The sequence below is a fragment of the Octodon degus genome, unplaced genomic scaffold (genome assembly GCF_000260255.1).
Source record: "Octodon degus isolate 3935 unplaced genomic scaffold, OctDeg1.0 scaffold00105, whole genome shotgun sequence".
Taxonomy (NCBI): domain Eukaryota; kingdom Metazoa; phylum Chordata; class Mammalia; order Rodentia; family Octodontidae; genus Octodon; species Octodon degus.
Genome location: NW_004524681.1, coordinates 8,582,995 through 8,610,652, shown reverse-complemented (window position 1 = coordinate 8,610,652; position 27,658 = coordinate 8,582,995).

Below are 27,658 nucleotides of genomic sequence, written 5' to 3'. Positions count from 1 at the left end.
AACAGCTGCACAAAATTATGAATGTACTTAAAAGCGCTGAAGTAAAAACTTCAAAAAGATAACAAAAGTAAGTTTTGTGTTATGTGTACTTAACAACCACGATTTTAAAAAATAGGAAAAAAAACTAATGAGCAGGACAAACTTCTTTACTCTGATTAATTTGGTGGGAAAAACATCAAAAGGTTTTCTTTCAGTAATACTATAGACTACCTTTCTTACCTTTAATTTCATACTCCAGTCAGGAAAAAAAAAAAGACATTCTAATTGCTTCAATAATGGTAATTAAATACAGGAAAATGACTACATAGGTGACAGACGAATTAAGAAGACAAAGAAGGGATTTTGTGTCTTCCCAGAAATTAGCAAATGAAAAACATCTTTGGGCTGAGGGCTTATAAGAAGGAGCGGTAAATCAGAACTTAGATGCTGGTGCCTGCAGAGAGAAATTAGGACCGTGAAGACACGAAGGCTGGGGAGGACCACCAAGCTGTGCCCCCTGAGGGCACCCTTGCCTCCATTTTTACCTGACCTTTACACCAGTCCTATTTGCTGATACGCGGAGAGCTGGGTATATTGACTTAATGTGCCCCTAATTGGCTAAATAGAATGTGACCAAGTGGCTCAGGCACTCATGTGTCACTGCAACAAAGCAGCTGCGCATGAGCCTGAATCCTGCCCCAGCCCCGGTGCTAACGGCTGGAATGGAGGCTTGACTGAGAGCCTGTGAAATCCCAGGGCTTAAATATGACATAACATCTCTGCTGAGGCCTTGAGACTCGAAACGAAATATACCCTCCCAGCAGTAAAGGTACTGGCTTTCCAAACATCATCATGTTTTAAGCTGCTTTTGAACTGGGGAGCCTCCATGCCTGGTGTGAGTGTGCCTTGTCCCTCCTTTACAAGCTGTGCCTGCAAAAGTTGTTCTTCTTGTATACTCTACCACAATACTTACACACCTCCCTGACTAGTTAAAAAAACGCCATGATCACCGACTCAGATCTTTGTTTCACTGAGAGTAACTGGACACCCCTGAGGCCCGTGAAACGCCCGACCTCTCCTTGTCTTTCTTCAGCCATGTGCTACATTGGCCAGTGGGAGACTGCACCCTCCGTGGGGGTTTCAGTGGAAGACCACAGAGAAAGGGCTGGGAAGAGCTGTAAAGAACACATTAGCTGCTGCCGGACAATGGCCTAAACCAGGTAATGAAGAGATTCCCTGGTTACCCACACCCCCTGCGTTCTAATAGTCTTCTAGGCCCTCTTTTTGATGAAACCCAGATGGAAATCAGAGGACAAGGAACCTGTTGATGTAAATAAAGAAATTTGTGCTCACAAAGGTACAAAACAAGGCAGAGGATGCACAGTAGTACTGGAAGGCAGAAGAAAGCTGTGCACTGAAGAAGGAGAAGAGCTACCATGACGGTCAGGCAAGTGTTGGCCTCAGGAGATGGGCTGCTCCAGCAAGTGCTAGCAACATTCCGTGCCTTGTCCTGATGTGTGGTGACTATGCTTATTTGTCTATAATGGCTTTTAAAACACGTATACACTCTTTTTTTATATGTGTAATTATTTCATAATATGAAGAGGGGAGAACACATAGAATTTTAACTCTAGCAGAGAACTCAGAACAACTAATGATTTTATATACCTTTTATCCACAGGCTTAAGTTTCCCAGGCCTGGCTTAAACTCACAGTCTACCTACCTGGTTCTTTGAAGCAGCTGGATTACAGGTACATGCCCCTGTACCTTAATCACAAATTGTTCTTAAAGAATACTCATTAGCTAATCCAAGAAATGTTGTCAAATAATTGTTTAAGTCACCATGAATATTTCTCTAAGTCGTCTATTTCTCTCTCCTTCACTACAGCCATTATACGTGGCTCTTCAAGGGATAAGAGATAAAATCTAGCTCTGAGAGGATTACTGGCTGAGTGATGGTGACTCTTCTGGCTCGCACAGATAAGCAGCCCCGGGATGGTGAGCCTGTTACGGCTTGCAGTGGTTCAGAGAGCCTGCTGCAGCACATGGGCCACGCGATGGCCTCCCCTGGCATCGACCCTACACTGTGGCTTGTTGCGTGTGTAAATAATAACCCCAGGTAGATTAATCACCTTTAACAGTTCTTTCAAACAAAGAAGCTGCTTGTCTTTCATTTCTATATTTTGATATTATTTAGGAACACTTGCTTTGAAATAATATATTGGCTAAGCTTTTTAGTTGTAATTTTGTTGAGTACATTTAATTAATCTTATAAGCATGACAACCACAGAAATGCCCTGGCCAGGTGCCACTTCAAGCAAGGACTCATGGCCTCAGCCATGGGCAGTGCTGTTGGACTAGTGCCAGCTCTCAGCCCCTGCAGGGGTGGCTTCACCTATGGAGGGCTTTCTTGCCCAAGGTCCTGTCTTTCTAGTGTAGGGAGATAGTTAAATTTTATGTTTAACTTGGCAAGACTATGGTACACAGATATGTGGGCCAATAGTTTTCTATGTGTTTCTGTGAAGACATTTTTAGATGAGATTAACATTTGAATCAATAGACTTTCAGTAAAGCAGATTATTCTTCTTACTGCAGGTGAGACTCAGCCATCTTTTAAGGAAGGTTTTAAGTGGCTGGAAGGAGGGAAAATTCTGCCATCAAAAGGCTGTCTTTGTCCTTGAACTTCCAGTCTTCCCTGTGTCTTTATCCTGCTCTCTATGCTGCTGATTTTGGACTTTACAGCATCTACAATCAAGTGAAATCTCTCTCTCTCTCTCTCTCTCTCTCTCTCTCTCTCTCTCTCTCTCTCTGCTTCTTTCTGTTTCTCTCTCTCTCTCTCTCTCTCTCTCTCTCTCTCTCTCTCACCCTCCCTCCACAAACACCAGTTTACAAAAAAAATAATATTTGAAGAAAATGTATTATGAGGATTTTTACATTCTCTCCGAAAAGAAATATTCCCAATTCTAGAAGGACAGTATGAGAGACAAAAAAATTGAGTTCTGAGGCCTGGGTTGGCAAACAAGTAAATCTGAGGTCACACTTTGATGTCCTGGTTTGGAGGTACGATGTCTTCTTTTTACTTGGAAAATGTGTTCCTAAGTGGCCAGTCACTGCCTTCAGGGTAGAGGACAATCCTGTTCCTATTCAGATACCCTTGATGATGCTTGAAGACAGCAGCTGATTTGGGCAGTGTCACGGAGACTGAGAAACACAGAGACACGCTGCAGTGCCAGTGATGTATCAGGGCTGTCTCTGTTGCTCACAGGGCGTGTCTTATATCTTTGGGAAGAAATGGTAAATATTAAATCTAGTTATGCTTCCTTCTGGTAAAGACTTTCTCAGAAGGGTATTTGCTAGCTCCCCACTGCTCCCTGCATCCCTTCTCTTTTCCCCCTTCCTTCCTTAGCACACTGGGAATGGAAATTGCATGTTCAGACCTTAACACTTTACCTTTTATAACCTATGGCATGTGCCTTTCAGGTTAGGCTTCCTTTTGTCCTGTGATCACACTAATAATTATAGTCAATTACTCAGAAAATCAGCTTAAAGTCAGGCAACTGCCCTTATTTTCTGTGGTGGTGTTTTGAGCCCCCGCTAACCCACTGACTTCGGCTATTGAGGACATATTGATTTCCTTTGCAAAGCTTGAGTTGTTCTTTAGGATTTTCTTTTAGAAATAGTTTATATTCCTGGACACATTTCTGTTTGCTTGTGTCACAAAGAAATGAAATACATATAGCAAGATCCCATCTTCTCTCTTTCTGCGGTACTAGGAATTGAACCCAGGGCCTTGAGTGAAATATAAAGCAGGATGTTTTGGTGAAACTTTAATGTAATAGGATCATCCTTTTAGAATTAAAGTGGAGTTGTTTTTTGTTGTTGTACACACACAAGAAGGAATGGGAGCTTTTTCTATTTCCTTTTCGTAGGAAGACGTCTGAGACTCTGTTCCTTAGACCCACCTGGGCCCTTTCTCTCACCCTACACTCAACCATGGCAAGGGGAAGGTAGACCTTAGGAAAAAGTCTTTGTTCTATTTAATGTTCTTTCTCACTGTTTTTTGCCTTATTTGAAAGATTCACTGATATTTAGACTATGGAGAGAGAAGTCAGAAAGTTACTGCAGAGGGTAGAAGATTTTACTGTTGATTGGAACGAGGTGTGAAAGAATTTTCTGGAATCTGAGTGTTCTACTTGAAAACTGCATGACAGAAGACAGGTGACAAATGTCTTTGAGCTCTATATTCAGTACATCCTATAAAAGAATGTCAGAGGACATGTTTTAAAAGTTATAATCATCAAAACATATTTATCTGCTTAATACCAACATTAAAGGGAAACTAATATTGATGCCTCAATATGTGGAAGAGGAAAATTAGCTTGTCTCCTTCCTTTCTTCTGGGTTTCCTTTCCATAGGCTGAGTTTTCTATCATGAACTTGGCAATGCAAAGGGATCAATGTTTTTCTCAGTAGTTTAGAAAGACAAGTGAGAAGCCGGTCCAATAAATAGAGTGAAACTGTTCACTCTTGTCTTTGAACCTGTTCCAAAGAGATTTCTAAGTTTTCTGTCCTGTAGCTTGAAGCCATTTAGACCTGTCATTCTGCATTGATGGTTGTCATTGATTTTGGCTTTTCAGTAATATCATGGCCAGTTCTTTCTGGTCAGTCCCTGTTTATAATGGCTCAGTTGGACTATCCTCACTCTTAGGGTTCCATCTTTATGAAGTTTCTTAGCAACCATCCCAGTTTTGTTCTATTCTTAATGTGTGAGATTGTTTACTTTTGGTCAGTGGCTAATTTCTTAGGCACCTTTGAGGTTTCTTATTTATTTGGTTTCTGAGTGCATCAGTTGGTTCCCTTGCAATCAGCCTGGGCTAACATAGAATGCTGTGAAGAATACCATCGTATTGTAATCCCTTAGCTCCAGAAGGAATAGATATTGATATATTTTACTAAAATATTCAAGATGTGGGACTTTGGCTGTCATAAATCTGCCACTTTGTATGTTAGGTGTAGAAAGAAAAGGTTACAGATCAGAAGTGTACAATCTTAAAAGATCCCAGTTCAGGTCAGCCTAGGCTTGTCATTGATAGGGTGCCCTGGGAGTGGACAGTAAGACTCTAACATTTATGTGGAGCAGGTTTACTTGCAGAATGTTGACCAGTAATACATTTGCAACACCAATCTCAGTGACAGGAAGAACTCAAGCTGAGATGGTCTTTTGGAGAAGTCCCAAAATACAGCAAAGAGAAAAGGCCACTCTGCCTTGCCTGGATGAGTTGGAAAAGAAGCATAGCCTCAGCCAACACACGTTCCATTAGCTGAGGGCAACCCCCAGCAGGGCACAGTTCTGAGCCTATAGTAACAAAGCATTTGGTAACAGAGGACTGCCTTGGACGTGATCCTACAGGATCCACTATTTGTACCACTTGGATCTACTTACATAATTTAGTAATTTGATTCCATAGTCAAAGCAATGCTCCATGATGCTGTTTCTTTTTTTTCTGGAGAAACTTGTGAGAGGGAAAGTTGGTGGCATAAACTATTGCTGCTATCCAACAGATACTCATCTTTCTCCTTCAAAATACATTGTAGAAATCCCTCACCAATGGTGAAGACCTCTGCTGGTCTAGGTGTGACTCAGTCCCTAATCCAAGATAATAGTAGATGGCTTGATTGGTTATTCAGGGACTTGGAGGGAGCAAGATTGAAAAATCATGGAAAAAGCAAATGGGAGAGGAGACCTGGAGTGGTCCTGAAAGAGTTGGTATGGAGTTTGAAAGTCTTTGTATTGCATGTTAGCACCCAGCAGAATATATAGACAACTAAAAAGCAGTAGTAACTGCTTTTATTCAGAATAACTTGGCTAGTTTGTTTGCATTGACCAGAGCTTGTCAGTAGCTGTCCATATACATGGCAGTTGAAGTAGTAGCCATGGAAGGGAAAATATTCATAGTCGTAACGGCATAGCCTCCTGCTCACCAAGCTTTGTTACTACCAAATACCCTATCCCAACTTTTATCAGTAAACTATGATAAGCTTCTGATAAAGCGTCATTCCTCAAAAACAACTGATCTATGGTAGCAAGTTATATTTTGAATTTACAAGCAATAAGAAAATTTGGACCTCTTCTGTAAAACACAGTGTGATTTATTGTGACTGGAATTGACACACATTACAGGTACACATTTTTTCCCCTTCTCTGTAGGGTCTCAGCCAAAAACAGGATCTTTGGATTCACAGATCATCTGATGGCAACATCACCCAAGGCCCAAGTTGGTGAGATTTTTAGACACCAAGCGCCAACCTGCTGCCCTGTAATAGTTCATACATCATGCCAACTTGAGAAATTTAGAAGCTTAACTAAGTAGTTCAGCAGTTCTGTATCCTAGGGTGCAGAGGACAAACCCTAGGGTAGCTGTTTATGCTCTAGAATGTTGTAATGGTTGATTCATTGTGTCAATTCGAGATGTTTAAAAGTTTAAATGAGGGTTCTCATTCAAACCTGGGTTCTCACTTTGAACACATTCTGTGCCTTTGCAAGAGGAGAGGGTAGTGAGAATGTGAGTGTTACACCCACCGCAGGGCGAGTAGCCTATATACTACATAAGGAAGACAAAGAGGATTGGTCTCCCCGCCCCACCTTTGCTCTTGTTGCTTTTGCTGTTTTCTGAAGTCATGAAATATTGTCCCTGTGCCATGCAACCCTGCCTTGGAGCCAGCTGCTTATGGCTTGAAACCTCCACAAACTGTAAGCTAAATAAGTCTTTTTCTCCCCTAACTTTAGGTGTCAGGTGTTTTCATCTCAGCAACAAGAAAAGTAATCAGGACAAATTCCAAGCTCACTTATTTATCAGAAGGTGTCAACTCTGCAGCCCAACCGGAATACTGAGGTGTTAGTTTAGAAAAACAATTCTACATTAATATATTTTGTCTTAAAAGAAAAACACAGTAACAAGCATGCCATAGCTTCATCCCCACTGTCCTAGATAAAGAAACCCATTTACGAGCAAAAGAGATATTTCTATGGATATTGACCATGACATCATCCAGTGTTGGCACTGCATATCCTGCAGAAGCTGCTGACCTGATTGGTGGATGAAACAGCTTCTGTATCTATGCAGATGATTACTTGTGTGGTGTATAAATAGATCAAAAGGTAAACACACAGATCCAAGAACCAAGGAGTGGAATTAGGGGTTGCCCTCCTTACTATCACTCTGAATGTCTATTTAGAAAATTTGTTTTTCATTTCTGCAACACCCCACACTCCTCCACTGACCAATTTTGAAGATAAATGAGCCATTGGAAGGATGTGACAACCAGCGCTCAGACTCCTGAGAGATGAGTGTTTCATATGAAGGGATGAGTGGGCTGTTTCTACTGACACATGAAGTTTAGGTGGATATCAAGCAACTCAAGACTTGTATAAGGGCTGGGGAGATGGCTCAGTGGAGTAAGTGCTGCCCTGGCAAGTGCAAGGGCATGAGTTCAATCCCTGGTTCTGCAAAACACCAAAACCAAAATCAAAAAACAAAAAACAAAACAAAAAACTTGTGTGAGTGCCTTGATCCAGATATCCCTATTTTATGCCTTAGAGTTGACTTTTTTCAATAAAATGCCTGAGTCTGAAGCATAATTGTTGAGGTTGAAAGTCAACCTCCTTTGGAGTGCTACTACTCTTTTATAATTAACATGTGGGCCTAATCTATTTTTTCTGTTCTCTGCCTCAAGGAAGTAGAAACTTTTTATAGGTTGTCAAGGAGAGCCTCTAAATTTCATATTTTGCCTTAAATTGGTGCTTAATTATCCCATTTTTCATTGCTTTTTTCAGTGTATTGGGTATACCCAGTCATGACTAACCAATTCTGTAAGCCTTACAGTAAGTACTCTCCTTATGTCTCTGAGATACCATGTATGTTGGAGTTGTTGTGAAGTTCTATTCTCACTCAAGTTCATCAGCCATAAGGTTCATCTAAAAAGAGTACTATGTTTTCAAGCAAGAAACTATCTATACTTTTACTAATGATGAGATCTTCTTCATACCAGTAGGTCAATGAGTACTATCACTCCCAAGCCCATTTTAGAGTCTGATCTATAATCTCATTTTCAATGTCAACTGTTGCAGATCAGGTGCTCTGGGAAACAGACTTGAGGCCATGGGTATTTGGGAGTCCCCTGTAGGTCCACACCCACAAGGGGAAAGTCAGTGCAAAGTGGGTCTAAGAAGAAACTGACAGAAATAGAGAAGCAGTAGCAGCCTCTGACAATCTTGGGGGGAACTCTAAAGCTAACAACAACCCTTCATGGATTTCCTAGCTTAGGCAAGGTGCTAGGTTTTGTTTTGTTTTTTGTTTTTGGTGGAACTGGGGATTGAACTCAGGCCCTTGCGCTTGCCAGGGAAGCACTTATTCCACTGAGCCATCTCCCCCTGCTCTGCTAAGGTGCTAGGTTTTTATCCAAGTATATCAACTAATTACTGGGTGAGAATGCTAGTGAGGGGAGAAAGTAACTCCTACATAATTTTCAGCCAATGGCAAGGCCTGCATGGAGTCCTAGGGCTAGCCGTTATATAGCCCATGCTTCTTGCAGCAGGGGGAGTCAGTGCCTTGTTTCACTTCAGGGAAACTTAGCGTCTACTAAAAGGTTGACTGTAAATTAAGAAGCATAATGCTACGAGAGTTGAAAGACTTTTTCTTTTTTTTTTAAAAAAAAACATTTTTCTCCATGCTCGGTGGAGGATCACTCTATAAAGGCTTATAGCTAAAATTGTAGATTTGAGCCTTCTGGAATACAGCACTTTAAGAGTGTGGGGTCACTGTGTCAACTGGATTTTAAGCATTTTGCGAGTCTTCTTGCCCCTGTGGACAAGGTGAAACTTCCACCAGAACCGTCTAATGTTGAGTGGAACATATCAAAGTGCACAATGGCCAGTTGCGAATGCAAGACTCTCTGTGGCTCTCTAGTATTGGACAGCTCGGCTGCAACACACTGTTGTCAGGGGCTGTTGTGCTTTAATCCTTCTGCCAAGTTGTATTTTCTGAAGGGTCTAGGCCAAGTCAGTCACATAGCAGTTAAGTGGAAGACCCAGAATATGAGTCCAAGTCTGACTCCAAAATGCAAGTTGATTTTAGCATGTCTTATTCCATTTTAGGGAAACCAACAAGACAACATGAACATAATGCACACACACATACATATGCAGGCAATACATATATGGATATTTATACATATTTAATATATATTTACATGGTAGAGGAATTTATATATCATTCCTATTGCAGGAACTACTTTGGAAGATACGGAGAAGTTCCAGATTATCTTGTTATTCAGAATAGAGCTGATGTAATTATTATAAGCAACAATTTCTGACTCTTTCAGTATGTTCAATTAACCACACATGCATTTGGGGACAAGAAGGTCTGAAGCCTAAGTGGATCTCAAGTCCTGTATTCAGTGCCTGCGTGCATCTCGGGGCCATGGAATTATGAAAGTGTTAGTTGCTGTTTTCATTGAGGAGACAGAATTTTACGCATACCCTGTTCTCATTTTTTTTTATGGAGTTGTCAATACATTTTCTCAACTTGGAATTCTGCCTTGAACTATTTTTGAGTTGCTCTTTTTTCTTGAGCAGTGTTCAATGAGCCTGAGGCAGAGTTTGAGGCAAATAAACAGAAAAAAAATGCCCAAGTGTATTTTTAACTCTGAATTCTGTTGGTAAGTGAAAATACTCCTTTCAAATCAGTTAATGTGTTCTGGGTGTTAGAGCCTAATCGGGTGGGTCTCACACTTTCCTGCACTGACAAGAGAGCCCCAGAATAAGGAAACTCTCATTTCCAATCTATTTGTGTACTTATAAACTTGTAAGTGTGGAACTCGAAGATCACAAGCCTGAGATAAAGACATTACTTGGGAAGATTGGTCCTGGGAATTCTGAGGCAGATTTTTTGGGTGCATCTGTGTGCTCACTTCCTCCACCTTTTTCCTGCCAATCAGTTGAGTCCCTTGGCAGCCACGTTTATAGCACAGAGGGCCTCCCAAGGAGAGGCAACTGAGAATTCAATTCCAGGCTGATGATTTGACACAAGTCTCTGTCAGCAATGTGGATTGGAGGTGGAGACCACCAATGAGGTAGGTCTGATCTGACTAGGTGATATACAGAGCTGGTGGTGTGGGCTGGGCTACTTCCTCCTGCTATGCAGGAAAAGAAGCTAAAATTCAGCCCTTTATGTATGGTGTGTGTGTGTGTGTGTGTGTGTGTGTGTGTGCTCATTCCCCTTCCTTATTTTATGGAAACATGAAGACAGAATATCCGCAGGGCTGGTTTTTATTTTTCTTTTTCGAACATCTCTTCTCCTTTATCTTCTTGCTCAGTATCTGAGGAGAATGAGCTCTATCATCTGATCCAGCTGACTCCTTTGTCCTCTGCTTCCCAGAGCCTTGGCCCACAGGGCATATCTTTAGGAGACTGACAGGCAGGAAGTGAGGCTGGAGTATTCGTTCCTTGTCTTCCTTCTCTCAGGCTACACATTTTTCAGTGGCTGAATTTTAACACCAACCTCATACCCTCTTCATAGTGGTTTTTCCCTTGGCTATGGCTAGTGAGCTCACTATTTCAGTCAATGCTCCCATGTCCAGCAACAGGTGGGCTCTGTTACCATCCCTAAAACTAAAGCACCAAAGGATGGAGCTTCGTCTTGCTTTCTTAGCTCCCCTTAACTTTTCCCTTTGTGCAGATGTAGCCCAATTGTGCCTCTGAGGTTGTCATAACTGACAAAATATGGCCACACTCTAATCCAAATCCTATGACTTTTTAACAAATTTCTGCATCTTTAACTAGGTCTAAGCAAATAGCCCTAACTAAAGGCATCCCTTGAATTACACATACCTGCATAACACCTGTGTAGGCTTGAAGAATGTTTCACACCAGGACAAGACGCTTCACAATAAATCAAATGCGCTCTTACTATGTACAAGATACTATAATATGCATCAGAATTGATCTTAAATCTGAATTAGCTATGCTCACCTCCCCCATAATTGTGACTACAGGGCAAAGAGATTGCAAAGAGCAAGCTAAACCACTGATTACGACATGAGGACGATATCGAGAGAACCAGGGAGAAAAAGCAAACGCAAGGGAGGTTCAAGGAATGAAGTGACCCGCTGGGGCTGGGTGCTGTGCAAGAAAGCAGGTACATCTGTGTGGCCACAGAAGGCAACAGAAGGCCTCGTCGGAGGAGCAAGTGTGTAAGAGCACGGGTCACCAGCAGGTGAGGACCTCCCAGAAGGAGCAAATGCACACCGCCAAGGTGGCACTGTGTGTCCAGGGATTGGTGCAGAGTTGATTTGATAAGAACAGAATAACAACAGGTGAAATAATGTTGGGGCCATACCAAAAGGGAAACAAATACATTTTTTCTTACCAGACTAGACATATTTTTCCCTTTCTAGCTAATGGGCGATTAGTAAAGAGTGTTTACTACAGCTGTGAAGATGAATTTGATTTCTCTGCTTGGTGGCTCAAATGACTCCCCTTAGGTAGACTAAGAATAAATGTCTTAGCAGGAAGGTGACACTGTCCCCAAGAGGTACTGGAAGTGCTACACGGTATCCTAGGTGACTAATGCCTGGAATCAGATGTTTACATTACTAACAAAAACATTTTCTCTGAATGCATGAGCTTGAGTCTTTCTGATTATCCTTATTAAAGGATGATGAGGATTATTATTAAAGGATGACTTGTGTGCCCATTCCCCTCTCACCTCTTTGTAGATAATCAGAGCTCGAGAGGGGGTGCCCCTCTTCCCGACCCCATCTCTGGGGCAGTTAAGCGATACATGCCCAGGTTTCCCTTTATGTGTGGTGGTGAAACACTGAAGCCAAATGCATTCTTTTGTTAATTCTCTGACTATAAGCAAACTATGTTGTATCTTTACTCTGTTTTACTGGTATTCGGTTCTGACCTAGGTGTGATGATTTTTGTGTTCTAGGAAAACTAATCTGGTCTACTTCTGACTGCTGGATCTGAAAATAGGTGAGATAAGATCAGTTAGAAGGTTCATTATAAAGGTGGCCAGGAAAGACACACTGAGGCCTAGTGAAAAATCTTGGACAGAGATATAGAGGTATATTCAAGTAGAGGCTACGGGATTTGGTATCTAAATGTGGACAGCAGAGAAAAAATGATGAGATGGTGAACCTGGATTGTTAGGATCACGGTACTGCCATTCAAATAACTATGGAAGCTGGTGTGAAACGGGATGCATGGGGCCAGAATGATTCTGGACCATTATTAGGTTGGGAATATGTCCATGCATGATACAGAAGGTGGTGGTAAATCTGAGAAAAGAAGCCGCTAGAAAGTTATGTAGCAATGAGGTTAGGGGTAGAGGATTTCTTCAAATATACATGAAGTTTATGCTTGACCGGGGAATTTTATTTCAGGATTCTAAAACATGTTCAACAACATTAAATAGCTGAACCAAATAATGGAAACAGTTTCTATGCATGGCACTAAATAAGGGAATCCGGGATCAGGAGCTGTGTGCTTTTGAATATTTTATATTTTCTGCTTCTTTTTTTTCCCAGAAGAGGGAACGGTGCTCCTAAATAGTTCTTCGTGTTCTGCGTCCCATTCAACACGAATGTATTTGCTGTGATTTCCCCCACGATCTTCTCTTCTGTCGCAACCACTGGCGAACAGGCCTCCGTAGAAATGAACTCATTAAAATATGAAGGCTCATAATGCAGTAGTAAATAATGCAGCAGCAATCTTACTCCCGCTGCAGACACTCTGTTGATTTTGGCATTTTATGCAACAGTCTTCAGAGAAGAACCTTCTGGGTATTGTTTTGGTAAGATTTAGTAGATTTCTTTCTTACCTGAGATGTGTTTAAAGTAAAACTAAGTTTTCCAAATGAACTGATTCCTTGAAGATATTTCAAAGACGTTTCAGCAAGGGATGGAATCAGGTCAATCTGCTGACATAATGGAGCACACCAGTGAACCTGTCCTTACAGCTTAATAATACCTCAGCCACCACCAGCAATGTCAACAAAAGCCATCTGTCACTGTCATGTGCTCCCAGCTCCTTTAAGGTTAGGTGCACATTGGGTCCTCATTTGTCAAGTGGAGAAATTATGAAGAAAGTTTTTATTTTATACAAATAAATGTTTACAGTGCAGTGATTACAGTCCTTGTTGCTACATTCCCAAACCACAGCTCAGTTTCCATTCCATCCTCTTTCTCTTCTCTCTTGATCTCCTTCGCATTTGAAAAAGATCCACCTCCCTACTTCCTATTATCTTTTAGTTCGCTCTTTATTTAGAATCTGAGTTTCTCATATAAATAGTATCCATTTTTTAAAATATCCATTTCATTGTTTTGTGCTCTGGTTTTGTAATTTCACTCCTTGTACTACCTTTAGATTTGGATTTTCCTTGTCTTTCTAGGACCTGGAGGTACACCGACAGGTTATTTATTTGGGTTTGCTTTCTCATGTGGGAATTCAGAGGTATGAACTGCCCTCTTAGGACTGCCTTGGTCGTGTGCGCTTAGTTCTGGCATGATCACTTAGTTACAGAAACTGTCTTATTTCTTCTTTGCTTGCCTTTGTGATCCATTGTTTTTCCAGAATATATTGTTTCATGTTTCCGTGTTGGTGTTATTTCTATGGTATCTTTTGGCAATGATTTTTAGTGTCATTTTGCTGTGACCTGATAATATGTGTGGTGTAATTTCAACTCTTTTGCACTTACTTAAGCCTGTCCTCTGGGCTTGTATGAGGTCTATTTTACAGAAAGCTCCACGTGTTGCTGAGAAGAATGTGTGTTCTCCTGTTGGTGGATGGGACGTTCTTTTTTTTTTTTTTTTTTTTTTTTTGCAGGCGGGAAGGGTCTATAGGTTGTTCAGGGTTTCACTACTAGATCAGATTCGTAGTGATCTGCCTGTTTACAGCCTCCAAACAGCTGGGATTATAGGTGCGCGCCACCACAACCAGGCTCAATCTGTCTCAGTGGGCCCCAGGGGCAGGGCTGGCATGGCAGGCCCAGGGATCGAATACCCAGCCCCTGTGCCTGCTTGCAGGTGCTTTAAGGGATGTTCAGTACGTATCTATTAAGTTCATTTGCTCTCAGTGATTTGGCTCCACTCTGATATTTCTTTCTTCATTCTTTGCCTAGTTGAACTGGTTCTTAGTGGCAATGGGGTACTCAGGACTCCCACTAAAATTTTAATGAAATTTATCTGATCTTTCATGTCCTGTGGTATTTACTTTATGATGTTGGCTGTATTGTTGTGGTGCACGTATATCTGTAATTATTATCTCCTTTTGTCAGAGTGGTCCCTTAATGAAAAGCAGTCCTCTTCCTTGCCTCGTCTCACTTGTGTTGGCTTGAATTTCACTTAGTCTGAAAATAAGTTTGCACCTCCGGCTTGTTTTTGGGGTTCTGCTGCATAGAATATTGTTTTCTACCCTTTGATTTTTAGTCTGTATATTTCTTTTGCTGTAAATGTATTTCTGGGATACACAATATCATTAGATTTTAGTTCTTGATATAGTCTGCTAATGTGTGTCTTTGATTAGGGAATTGAGACCATGCACATGAAAAGTTACTACTGGGCTGGGGATATAGCTCAGAGGAATTAGTGTCTGTCTGACAAGGTCAAGGTCAGGAGTTCAATCCCTGGTACAAAAAAAGAAAAATGCAAACAAAAATGACTAAAAGTTATTGCTGAAAAGTACTGACTCCTTCCTGTTGTTGCATTACTTTCCTCTTCCTGGCTCCCTTCCCGCTTCTACCTAACAGGTCACCCTACCTAGTGCATTCATCTTGTTGGACCTTTCGGCATTGTAAGCATCGATGCCTCTGTGTAGGTTGTCCTTGAAAAGTATTTGAGTGCCGGCTCTGAGAGGGCTCTGTGAGGTGGTTACAGTGGGAGGCTTGGCTGCTAACGTGGAGGGCTTTGTTCTGTGTGCACTTCAGTGCTGCACTCAGAGCGTGGCTAACTGTAGCCCCCTGCCTTGGCCCTAGAATCCCACCACGTCCATTGATTTGGGAGGAGAGGCTGCAGTGTGTTGGCGTCAGTCCTGAGTTCTCCAGTGATAGGTTTTGGTAGTCGTAATGACAACCACGTAATCTAGGTGTCGGCGTACAGAGAAGGCCAATTGATGGCAACAACTATGTCACCTTGGCTATTGGAAGGAAATCAGGAAAAAATGATAGCATCAAAAAGAAGCTACATATCGACACACTCTAAGAGCTTGTCATGTGCCGCCCTTAACCATAGAAAACACATCCACAGTTATAGTATTCCCCCTAAGACAAACCAAATATTGGCCTGTAGTAAACGCTAAGTGAAACTGTATTGTTATTAACGAAGGAAGAACATCCCACAGTGACAGCATCCCACAGTAACAGCACAGAGTTAACGATCTAAAGATTCATAAAACTTAGCAGAGTTTATATGAGAAGTTATATGAGAAGGGGTGGATAGCTGAGAATGAGAAAAGTAAGATTTGAAATGCTAATCAATGGAAGATGACAAAGAAGAGAAGAAAATGTGACAGGAAATCCTATCAAGTGATAAAAGGAAAGTAATAGTATTAAATAACTAGCTGAAAAGAATAAATGAGAAAAAGGAGGAAAAAGAAAAAGTGCAAAATAAAAGACAAAAAGCAAAAGAAGGGTGAAAAATTAAAAGGAGAAAAGGAAAAAAAGAGAGAGAACCCTCTAAGCCTCCCAAATCCAATGAATGAGATCAAAAAAGAGAAAAAAAAATGAAGTTTCTCTGTGGGTTTTTTTTTTTAATGCATTTAGTACAGGGTCTACAGGGTCTCACTACACAGATCAGACTTGTAGTGACCCTCCTGTTTTTCAGCCTCCCAAGCGCTGGGATTATAGGCGCGCCGCCATGTCCAGTCTCAGTCACTGTCTCAGTGTGCCCCGGGGGTGGGGCTGGCATGGCACACCAGGGATCGAACCCCAGTCCCTGCATCTGCCTAAGCAGGCACTTTAGTCCTCCAAGCTATCTGGCCCGCCCTCCTCTTATGTTTTTGAATGCATGCTTTCTTTCCAGGACTTGTGGTCTTGGAATCCAGCAAGCTCCAGTTTCCTGCTGGCAACATTTCAAGCTGAGGCATGTCCTGGCTTGTGCTGGTGGATGGGCAAAGCCCTCATAGCCTGGCCTCTGCTGGGGCAGGCCTCAGAGCAGGTGATGCCCAGTGTTGGGGCTGATGCCTCTGCTTTCAGATCCTGCCTCCTCTGAAAGCCTCCCTCACTGTGCCTGGTTTCTCACTAGGGAAGGCAGGGCCCAAGTCCTGCCTTGCTGGAGCGTAAACTTTTCTGGGGGCTGTGTTTACCCTGTACCCTCTCCCTGGCTGTCTCCTGTGGCTCTGTCACCCACTCTCCATGAGAAGGTATCCCTGGAATTCCCCAAGTGGAATTGTCCTGCATTTTTCTGTGGCTCACTCTTAAGCCACAGTCTCTTCCCCAAATGGAGCCTGATTTAACACTCTCTCATTGTATGTACTGAGGTGGGTTTCTTCTCCAACCCAAACCTGCTGTGAAGGAGTCACGTTTAGGGTACAATCCCACGCTGTTTTTGTAGTTTTCAGTAGCTGTGGGCTTGCTTGGGCCTCGAGCTGCTGGCCAGGACTTACTTCGTCATGGACCTCTGACTTTCTGAGGCTGACCTTCTCTCTCCAGGGAATGGGCCTCAACTGCATCAGGTTCACTTTGGTCAGCACTGCTGTTGGCAGGCTGAGGAGAGACAAAACTGGAGTGTGAATGGAGTTGGCGGGGGCCACTCTTAGGGCATGGGATCCACAGGGCTGGAGCTGGCTGCAGGCAGTGGCAGGGGGAAGGGTCCTCCCTCAAGGTCCTGCCTTGCTTTAGGCTTCCTAAGTGTCCTGAAGAGTTTGAAGTCAGCAAGTGGCAGAACTGGGCATTTCTTTCTGCAGCATGAGGGAGGCGAGAACCTGATCAACAGAAACAGATGTTTTGGAATGAGGGAGAGCAGCTCTGAGTCTGTTGTAAGAACAGATGGCTACTTAGGTGGGTAAGCCACTGACGCTGTTAAAAATTATAAAAGATGACAGAAGCAAGTCTTAAGCCCTGTGCCTTTCAGAGACCTTCCTACAAGTGCCTAGATAGTTTGTCACAAAATTGCAGAAAGTTGTGTGGGTCTCCAGTGGTCTTTTGGAGACCATGGGAACCAACTGTTGCTGAACATGGAACCCACGTTCTAGTTTTCTTTTATATTTTACCTATCACCTAAAATTTTCTGATTTACCTCTAGAATTTTATAATTTATGTAATGGGAATAACATTTGCTATAATGATGGCCCAGATCCCAACTAGTCACGTGGATCTTTGATATCTCTGAAGTGCTATGCGTGAGATATAAATGCAGAACTCCCATCAAATATGGCCCAACTCATGCAATTTGTACTTTCATCTCTTCTGTGAAATTGTGTTTCAGAAATTCAAATTGAATGTGTCTTCTTATATCATAACTCTTCCATTACCCAGTAACCTTCTCTGTGGGAGACAATGTCTTGATTTTATTTGTATTGTTTACCTTTAGCCACGACCAGCACAGAGTGTAAGGACAGTAGAGATCGACTGAATGAGTGTAGTAAATCCAATAGTTCAAGCAGAACCTGAATATACCCCATATCCAGGCACTTACCTTTTATTCATTAATGTTTTCCATGGCATCAATATTTTATATTTGAACAGGGACTTTCATAAATACTGTATGATCAAAAATATGATGAATATTAAAAATTTAAAAAGTATAGTAAAAGACACATTGCCTCTAATGTCCCTCTGAATACTTTTCCTTCAAACACATTTGTGCCCTCATTCTTGCCACCTTCTGAGGCAGTTCTGGAAGTTCTTGCTCATGAGTGTCTTTAGTCGCATGGTTGGTGCTGCTCTTAGATCATTTCTAAACTTTTACCTACTATGGTCATTTTGACTTTGGGGAAGAGCCAGAAATTGGCATAACGGTGGATGAAGACACATCATAATGTTTTTATGAACTCATCTTTCCCCTGGATGACACTCAACAGCAGACTTAGGTAGATAAAGAAAAAAATACTAAGTGTGTTCTTTTGAATAGCAATAAATTTAGGTATGCTTTATTGAATGGATAATAATTTTTCAATCTTCAGGGAAGAGGGTGATAGATGAGAACGGGAGCTTTTCTCCCCACAGCCTTACTCTCAGGGTTTATGTTACTTAGTCATCTAGTTATTAACCCTTTGATACCTACAGGAGGCCAATCTTAGGACTCTCCTTAGACACCCGAATCTGCAGCTGCTCGGTTCCCTATATAAAAATGGTGTAACTTTTGCCTATGACCTACTGATTGTCTCTGATATGCTTAAATCATCTCTAGATCACTTGCATATATTCTCTCGTATATTTGGTAATCTGTAGATTTCTAGAACACCAAATGCAACCTAAATGCTATATCAATAGTTGTGAAACTGCAGGATTTAGGTGATAATGACAACCAAGGAGATGCAAAGTTTTCAAATACAGCCCATCTGTGCTTGGTTCAATCTTTACACAGAGAAGCCAGGATATAAAGAACAGGCTGCACACAGGTAAGCTTCTCGCGCATGATATCTTGCTAATACTAGAGCAAATTTAGCAAATTCTCATCATGGCTATGCTGGGCAGCAGCATAAACAAGCTCCTTGCATAGAAGGTTAATTTAGAGCTGGCTGGACAATACTTAGAACGATCCTACTAACTCTCTCATTAAAATTCAGTGACTGAACAGTGTTGAGATGGAATCTTTAAGGTGTTCATATTGGAGTAAGTCCAGAGTGCTGGAGTTGAGGAAGAAGAGGGCAAATGGCAGGAAGAAGACACAAAGACATGCAACCAGACACTCGCCACCTTCACGCCACGTGCTGAAGGGACAGAGCACCCTTCTCGGCACGTGTGCTTCCTTGGCCCAAGGAGAAGGAGCAGCGCGCTGCCTCATGAGTTGCTGTGCGGATGCAGCGGGCTAACCTGCTTGCCTTCTCTGTCGTTGTTTCTGATCGGCCCTGGAGAGGTGCTAGGCTTCCTATCTGACGAGCTCGGGAACAGCTGTTCCGGGAGTCAGACGCAGGCTCCACACCGTGACACGTCACGTGATCGCAGTAAAGTGGGTTTCCTGCCGAGATAGGACGCCGCCTAAGGCAGAAAGGAGGAAGAAGCCCAGGGGACCATGCTGTGCTCCAAAATTACTTTCTAAGTCCACAGGTTGGACAGAAGAATCTCTAACTTAGCATTTCTCCTTCAGTAGATTTATATGCATGTTATTTCTCAGTCTGGCTGCAAAAATCACAAACAATTCAATGTCTTGAAAGTATTTGCCTAAGACTGTCACCTGTCCTACAAATGGCCTTTTCTGGATTTCTTGAACTTTTCAAAGGAAGTGACTGAATTGTTTTTATGAAGGCCATGCTTATAATTCCCGAGTTCAAAATATTCTATTCAAATAATGGAACTTAACAAAAGAAGGGGATACAGATGAATGTCCATTTTGTGTCTGTGTATTCAAAGTGGTTAGGATAGATATATAGTTACATTCTCTTAATGAATAGAATGATTTGTTCTAATACTGTTTGCAAATAGGCTATCAAGTCTGCATCTTGTACAGCAATTAACCACTAAGAAGAATGCATGCAATGTGTTAATTATTGAAACTGTCCTACCAATTTGGTTTGAAACTATCTCATTGCTATTTGTTTCTCAATAAAATTATGGAGAAAAAAAAAGAAATGAGGCCATAACAAAAAAAATAATAATTCCCAAGTTCAGATACATCCTTCAGTAGAAGAATAGGTAAAACTTCATAGCTGTTCTGGTAAATCCTGCAATTTCTGAGGGGGAGAGTGATCAGATACCATCCTTTCTGGATTTCTCAAGCGATTCAGCAACTAGGTGGTCAGGGGAGGAATCAATAGCCAGCAGCCACACGTCTCCTTCCTGCTACACATGATATGATGTCTTTTTTTGCATTTATCTTATACTTCAGGTATTGGCTTTGCTGTCACTGCAGTCAAAAGCAATGCAGTTTTCCTGCTACCTCTTGTTATAGGAAATATCTCATTCTCATGTTTTTGTGATTTGTTTAAAAAGTTGAATGTATCCTGTGGAATTTTGTCTTGCAATCTAGTTAAAGCGCAATTTGGTTTAATTTCAAAGGTTAATTATTAATAAACTTCGAGCACTCACTGTGTCTAGGGACAGGATTTATACATGGGAGAAGACTTTAGCACTGTGTTCAAGGAACTCAGGATTCAGGGTGGTAATTCACCACACACCACACGCATCACAGCCCCTACCATATTTTTAGGGTCAAATTGCAGTATTAGCAAAAAGAAGAAAGGAGCTTTCACAGAATAAAACAGGTTTCGTTTTATATGTTGGCCATGGGCAAATGCTGAGTGTGGGTGTGTGCTAAGTGTGCGTGTGTGCATGTTAGGGTAAAATGGGCTGGGAGATTAGGAAGGATTGAGCAGTTGGGGACAGTCGATTATTGGACATCAGTGAAACAGAGACAGAAGTGCAGGACAGGAGGGGCCCCCTGAGAGAGCAGCCCATGCGTGGGGGAAGCCAGGGCTGGCGCAAGGGCCACCCCTGTGCTGAAGATGCTGTCCTAAGTGCAAAGGAACCATGTATGCACTACAAATAGGAGAAAGAATACAAGTTCTTGGAAGGTCAGGGACCACGTCTTCGACAGCTGTTTGTTTCCTTTGTGATACCTGTAAGAGCTGCTAAAATGTAGCAGGCACCCAGTGCATTCTGGGTAAGGGATGAAGCTCCCATAGTCCTGCCACATGATGTAGTAGCCTCAGCCTAGCGAAATAGTCAATGCCGGACGGAGGTGATAGCTCAGCGGTCTAAGTGCCTGCCTGGCAAGCGCAAAGACCAGGGTTTGATCCCCAGAACCACATGTGTATGTGTGCCAGCCACTGAAATGTCATCGTGGGGCACACCTGTAATCCCAGTGCTGGGGAGGCCAAGACAGAATCACTACAAGTCTGAGCTGCATAGCAAGATCTTGTACCAAATACATAAAAGATTAAAAAAAAAAAATAGAAAATGCCAAGAACACTGCATTCCTGGAGACAAACTTCTGAAGTATGACTTTGTGTTCCTTACAACTTTGTTCTTCAAAAATTGCTGCTGTACAATACTTTTTGTCAATTAGTTGGAATTGCATTTGGTTAATGGCATATGTAATTAGCCATCTCCTCTTGCTCGGAAGGGCACCTAACAAGAGGTAAAATGAGCTGTTTTCAGTGGCTGTAAAACTACTGAGCCACAGAAAAAGGAGGTCAAGACCCTGTGAGGGCTCAGTGGAAATGGAGCTGAAACCAAGGAAAAAGATACTATCACAAGTGGAAATTATTCCGTACAAAGGAAGACAACTCAAGTCTAAATTTTTGAGAATGCATGCGTTATGTGTATGCTACATTTTAAAAAATCAGTTAACTTTCTCTGTCATGCTCCAAAGCCCCATTTTCCTTTCCCTATGAACATAAATATTGAATCAAAGGAGATAATTAGAGCTTCATAAATCTATTGTTTATGGTATCAAAACAAAAAAGCTAGTCAGTAATTAAAATTTAACATCTAGCTATATGACTCTTAATGGAAGAGCTAACATTTGCTTTGTGCTTATTATGGACAAAGTAATATTTGAAGTGCCTTCCTGCATTGTCTTTTAATCCTTGTAACCACTCTATAGATAGCAAGATGGATGAGGAAGTAATTATTGTCTCTAGTCATTTAGTTAATGTCTCTAGACCTCTGTGATACAGTACTGTGGCCACTAGCCACATGTGGATATTTACATTAAAGTCAATTAAAAGTACATAAAATTAAAAATTCGGTTCCTCGGCTCCACTGGCTCCGATCCAGCTGCTTAGTAGCTCCAGGTGACTGATGGTTACTGTGTTGTACAGCACAGGCCTAGAGCATCTCCCTGACCACAGATTTCTGCTAGTGCTGTTACACAAAGACCTAGCGATTGTCTTCACAGTTGCTAAGAACATGTATCATTGGAAAAGAGCTAGGGTGTCATCCTACTTTTTGTTTCCAGTTGAAAAATAATTTGTCAAAGTGGTTAAGGAACCTACTCAAGGCCACATAGTTTAGCCAGGACACACAGCCATGTGTGTAGATCTGTCACGTGGACTGTTGTGTCATACGCAACTCTGTTGGCACAGACATAGGAGGGCCGGGAGGAAACAGCCCAAACATTAGCTTTGGCCACAGACACTTCTGTCATAAGACATCCCAGGGAGGGCTTCGGGAAGCTTTGCCGAGAGGCCTCAGCAACATGGCACGGGCAGTACAAGTTAGCACTTTCCTCGTGGACTCTGGATGCACAACAAGTGCAGGCACTTGGAACAGGGAGCTGCTACATCAGAGAGGGCCATCTTCAGCCCCACACCTCATGGGGCTCAGTTCTGCTGTCACCCCTGGGTGCTCCAGAAAGAAAAGCTCTCGGGCCAACAGCGGGTGTGGTCTTGTGAGATCCCAGGCTAGAACCACGCCAGCTGTGCCCAGATTTGTGGCCTGTGGGCATTCCAGGTCACTCACGGGCATTGTTTCCACCTGCTGACCTTGTTGCCTAACTGTGGAACGTTCCCCAGAGGTCTCTGGTGGGACAGAGGCACCCTGCTCCCAGCCGTAACTTGCTCTCTGTGTACCTTGCCCAAGCTTCCTTCTATTCTCTTTTCCATTTCCTGTTCTCACAGTGCTGCTTTCAAAGGTAATCTCCTAAAGTACTTGTGCTCAGATCTTTCTTCCAGGATTTATGGTAGAATCAGTTGTGGTTTGGATCTAAACTCTGTCCTCCAATGCTCACTCTGTTGAAGGCTGGACCCCAGCGTACTCATGTTCAGAGGTGAAGCTCAGAGAGGGGAGTGGGTTTTGCGTGTGCTAAGCTACCAGTAGACTAATCCACCAATGAATTCATGCTGAGCAGGTTATTAGGCTTAGGGTCTTCTAGGAGGAAGTGGGCCACCAGAGGCATGCCCCCTCCCTCTGTTCTCCTGGCCTGTTGCTCTCTCCCTCCCTCCCCCTCCTTCCTGTTGCCCTGAGGTGGCTACTGGTTTTACTCCCCCACATCTGCCCACCATGATGTCCTGCCTCACTGTGGCCCAGAAGCAACAGACGCATACGCAGAGCAGGCAGCATCAAAATTAAAAACTTGTGTTTCAAAGGATATTATCAAGAAATTAAAAAAAGTAGTCCATGGGACAGAAGAAAGCACTTGCAAAATAGTATCTGGAAAGGGGCTTATGTTTAGAATATATAAAGAGCATTTGCAACTTGACAATGAAATGAAAAATGACTCAATTTAAAATGAGCAAAGGATTTGAATAAATATTTTTGACGAAGATTTGTAAATAACAAATAAATGTAAGATGTTCACCTTCACTAGTCATGATGGATATGCAAATCAAAACCACTGTGAGACACTTCAAGCCCCACAGAGTGGCTATAATCAAAAAGGCAGATAATAAGTATGGCAAGCATGTAGGGAAATTCAAAAGCACCACAAACACATTGTTGGCTCCAGTACAAAATGATGCAACCACTTTGGAAAACAATTTGGTAGTTCCTAAAATGTTAAACACAGAGTCATCACAGGACTCCACAGTTCCCCCTCAGCAGGAACACAAGAGAAATGAAAACATACTTACACACAAAAACTTATAACAAATGTCTGTAGCAACATATTCATAATAGCTAAAGTGTGGAAACAACTCAAATACCCATCAGTAAGTGAATGGACAAATAAATTTGATATATGCACATAATGGCCTATTACGCAATAAAAAGAGATAAAATACTGATGCGGGCTACACCACTGGTGAGAATTGAAAGTGTTGTGTTAATGAAAGAAGGAACTCATAAAAGATCACATTCATAAGATATATATAGAATCACCTACTATATGGATCAGAAAGAAGATAGCCTTGGGTAGAGGTGGGCTGTAATGGGGGGAACGGAGAGAGTGTGCTGGTGTGTACACACAGGATTTCTCCAGGGATGCTGTGAAGGTTCTAAATCTGACTGTTCTGAGAGTTGCCTCTCTCTGCTTCTTCCTTTGCCTCTATCTCTGCCTCTGCCTCTGCCTTTGCTCTGTCTCTGTCTCAGTCTGTCTATCTGTCTGTCTGTCTGTCTGTCTCTGTCGCTCTCTCTCTCTCTCATCATTCGTATATTTATGGAGCTACACTTAAAATGCATGCACTGTACAGGATGTGTATTTTATTTTTGTAACATGAATTTTCTTTTTAATGTATTTGGTACAGTATCTCAGTTCACAGCTCGGACTCATAGTGATCCTCCTGTTTTCAGCTCCCCAGGTGCTGGGATTACAGGTGTGAGCCACCATGCCTGGTCTCAGTGGCAGGCTCAGCGCTCCCAAGGGCAGGGCCACTGCAGCATGTGGTGCCAGGGATCAAATCCCAATCCCTGCGCTTAGCTAAGCAGTCTATTAGTCCACTGAACTATCTCTGGCCCTGAATTTTTAAAATACACATTGAGTCACCACTTCCTTGTTTGAACAAAGAATACTTGAAAATACTAATTTAAAGGAAGAGGCGTACATGTTTGCTTATGGTTTATTCATGCAAATACTTCTTCCCGTGATCCTTATTTCTTTGTGTGGATTTAAGTTGCCATTTCATTTTAGGATGAAAACCATCTTTGCATTTTAAAAGCGATGATGTGCCAGTAAGAGCCTCTATCTGCTTATTTGCACCATTATTTACTATTATTGCACTTTCATTTTTTAAAAATTTGAAAAATCAGTACACTTTTTAAAGAGCTACAGTATTAACAGAAACATTGAGCACAGAGTACAAGAAGTTGAAGAATGTTTTCTTTTCCCCATGCCCCAAATTTCCTGTCACTGACACCTCGCATTGGTGTGGTACGCGTGAAGCAACGTTCACCACTATTTGTCTGTAGGTTGTTATTACCCGAAGCCTGTAGTTTGCATCCAGGGCCACATCTGTTAGTTCTGCAGGTTTCCACAAATGTGCGGTGTGATGCTGAATTAGGAGAAATGTAACTCCCAACCTGTCAGATGTCAGATGTGCTGAGTCTGTGGTCCCCAGCGTTGAGGAATGAAGTCATGCCCCAAAGGGAGAAGTTAGGAGAGTTTTATTAGATATAAGGAGAGAAGAACAGCTCCTGGATTTCCAGGATGAGTCTCAATGGGATGGCCAGTGAGGCCCCCGGCCAGGGGTAATAGGACAGCAAATTCGCGATGTGGCCACCACACGGGTCCAGCTACAGTCAGCTACAGGATTATAGTATCTGCTCAGCTGACACGGATCTGATGGAAATGAGTGAGATGGAAAGAACAAAGGTGTTTCTGGGAAGGCGTGGGGCCAGACACACTGCTCACCTACTGGGGTGACAAACAGCAGTCTGAACTCTCTGGTCTAGGTGGTGTTAATTACGGTGTAACCTCAAGTCATTGTTTATCCCTTAGGGGAGCACATGGGCCTGGCCAAGGTACCTTTATCTTGAAGGCTGGCCCTCAGATGCACCTTGACCTGCAATTCTCATTGGTTTATTTATTTATTTTTATTTATTGCTGACATCCTTGAGGGCTCAGTCCCTCCTTGGCTGTACACTGATCTCTCTGTAACTCAGCTGCCTACACTAATGTCACATAGCCACCTTTGTACGAACATGTAGGACAGTTTACCTGCCCTGCAAATCCTCTGTTCTATGCCTGCACCTACACCTTCAAACTCACTTCACCTTCCTGCCCACTTTGCCTTGTCTTGGCCACTACCGGTCCTTTCACTATGTTTAGAGATGATCCTTCTGGAATACTGTGTTATTGGGGTCATTCGTATGTTACCTTTTCAGACTGACTTCACGTTACTTCACGTAACATCCTTTAAGTTTGCTGCATGGCTTTACGGGGCCTGACTGCTCATTTCTCTTCAGTGCTGAATAATAATCCTTGTCAAGATGGATTATAGTTTGGGTATCCATTTACCTCTTGAAGGACATCTTGGTGGCATCCAAATTTGGGCAATTATGAGTATAGTTGCTATCAGTGTGTGTGCGTGTGTGTGTGTGTGTGTGTGTGTGTGTGTGTGTGCTTGTGTGCTGATTTTAATGTGGTTGTTTTCAACTCCTTTGGGCAAATACCCAGGAGCATAATTGCTGAATACCATGGTAAGATACTATGCTTAAATTTGTAGGAAACTGCAGAACTGCTTTTCAAAGTAGCTACACAATTTTGCATTTCTCCTGCCCCATGAATGAGAATTCCTGATCTTCCAATTTCCTCAGCATTTGTCAGTGTTTTAAATTTTAGTTAGTCTAATATATGTGTAGTGTATCTCCTAGTTTTAATTTACAATTCTCTGATTACTTATAATGTTGGACATTTTCCACATGCTTGCTTGTCTTCTTCATATTTCTTTTGGTGAGGCATCAATTTAGATCTTTTGTTCCTTTGCAGAGTGGGTAAGGAAACTGAGAATCAGCAAAGGACCTTCACACTGAGCTACATGCTCAACCTTTTTAAAGTTTTTATTTTGAGATAGGATCTAGTCAAATTTCTGTCTATGTTGCCCAGGCTTGACTGGAATTTGCAATCCTCTTTCCTTCTTTCCCTGACATACTGGAATGATTTTCCAGTTCCTTTCATGATGTCCTCCATCTCTCCATCTCTGTCTCTCTTTTTATGTATTAATTTTATTGAGAAAGAAGTAGCAATGAGACAGTTTCAAAACATGTTAGTAGGACAGTTGCAATAGTTAATACATTGCATATTGTTGTCTTTGTAGTAGTTACTCATAGTAAAGATGCAGACTGCTTTGTTTAAATTTTGAATAATGCAGCTTTCAACCTATGTATTATATGTAAGTAAGAAAAATGATGCCTCAAATAGTTTCTTCTTTTTGATATCTAGAACTTTGCTATTAAAGATGGGAAAACTTGTACTCTAAAAAACCACGCTAGGACATAACTAAGTCGGAAATGTGAATCTCCATGTATTTCTTTTTTTTTTTCATAATTTTATTGAGAAACAAATAGCAATGAGACAGTTTCAAATCAAATCGGTAGGACAGTTTCAACCTAACCACTTGGAATACACAGATACAAAATGGACATTTAGTCTTCTGTTTAACTGACAATGTCAGAAATTGTTGACCTGAGTCCCCCACAGCTCGACATAACAGCATGGCTTTACTTCCTATATTTCGTCTTCATACTTTTCTACTGGATGATTAAGACCAAGGTAAAGCAGAACCTATGCAACAAGAGTTATAGTTTTTGGGTCTGAGAAGATCAGTGAAATCCCCTCAGGATTTATCCTGAGATCCTGTACCTCAGATGGTAGAACCTTTGTCAGTGTCAGCCATGTGGGTGAGTCACGGCCATTGCTTGGCCAATGTGCTCTCTGTGAAAGCCTGAGACAATGTTTTCTCTCCATGTGACTCTCATTAGGCACACTCTACATCATTGATCACTTTCCCCTTTAGCCCCATAATCTCCTTGATCAGATAATTTGGGACATTGCCGAGTTACATGAAGTTACAGTACAAATTCTCATATGTCCTGTGTCTTAATTGACCTTAGAAGGCTAGGGCCAAAATGTTGGCTTTCCTTG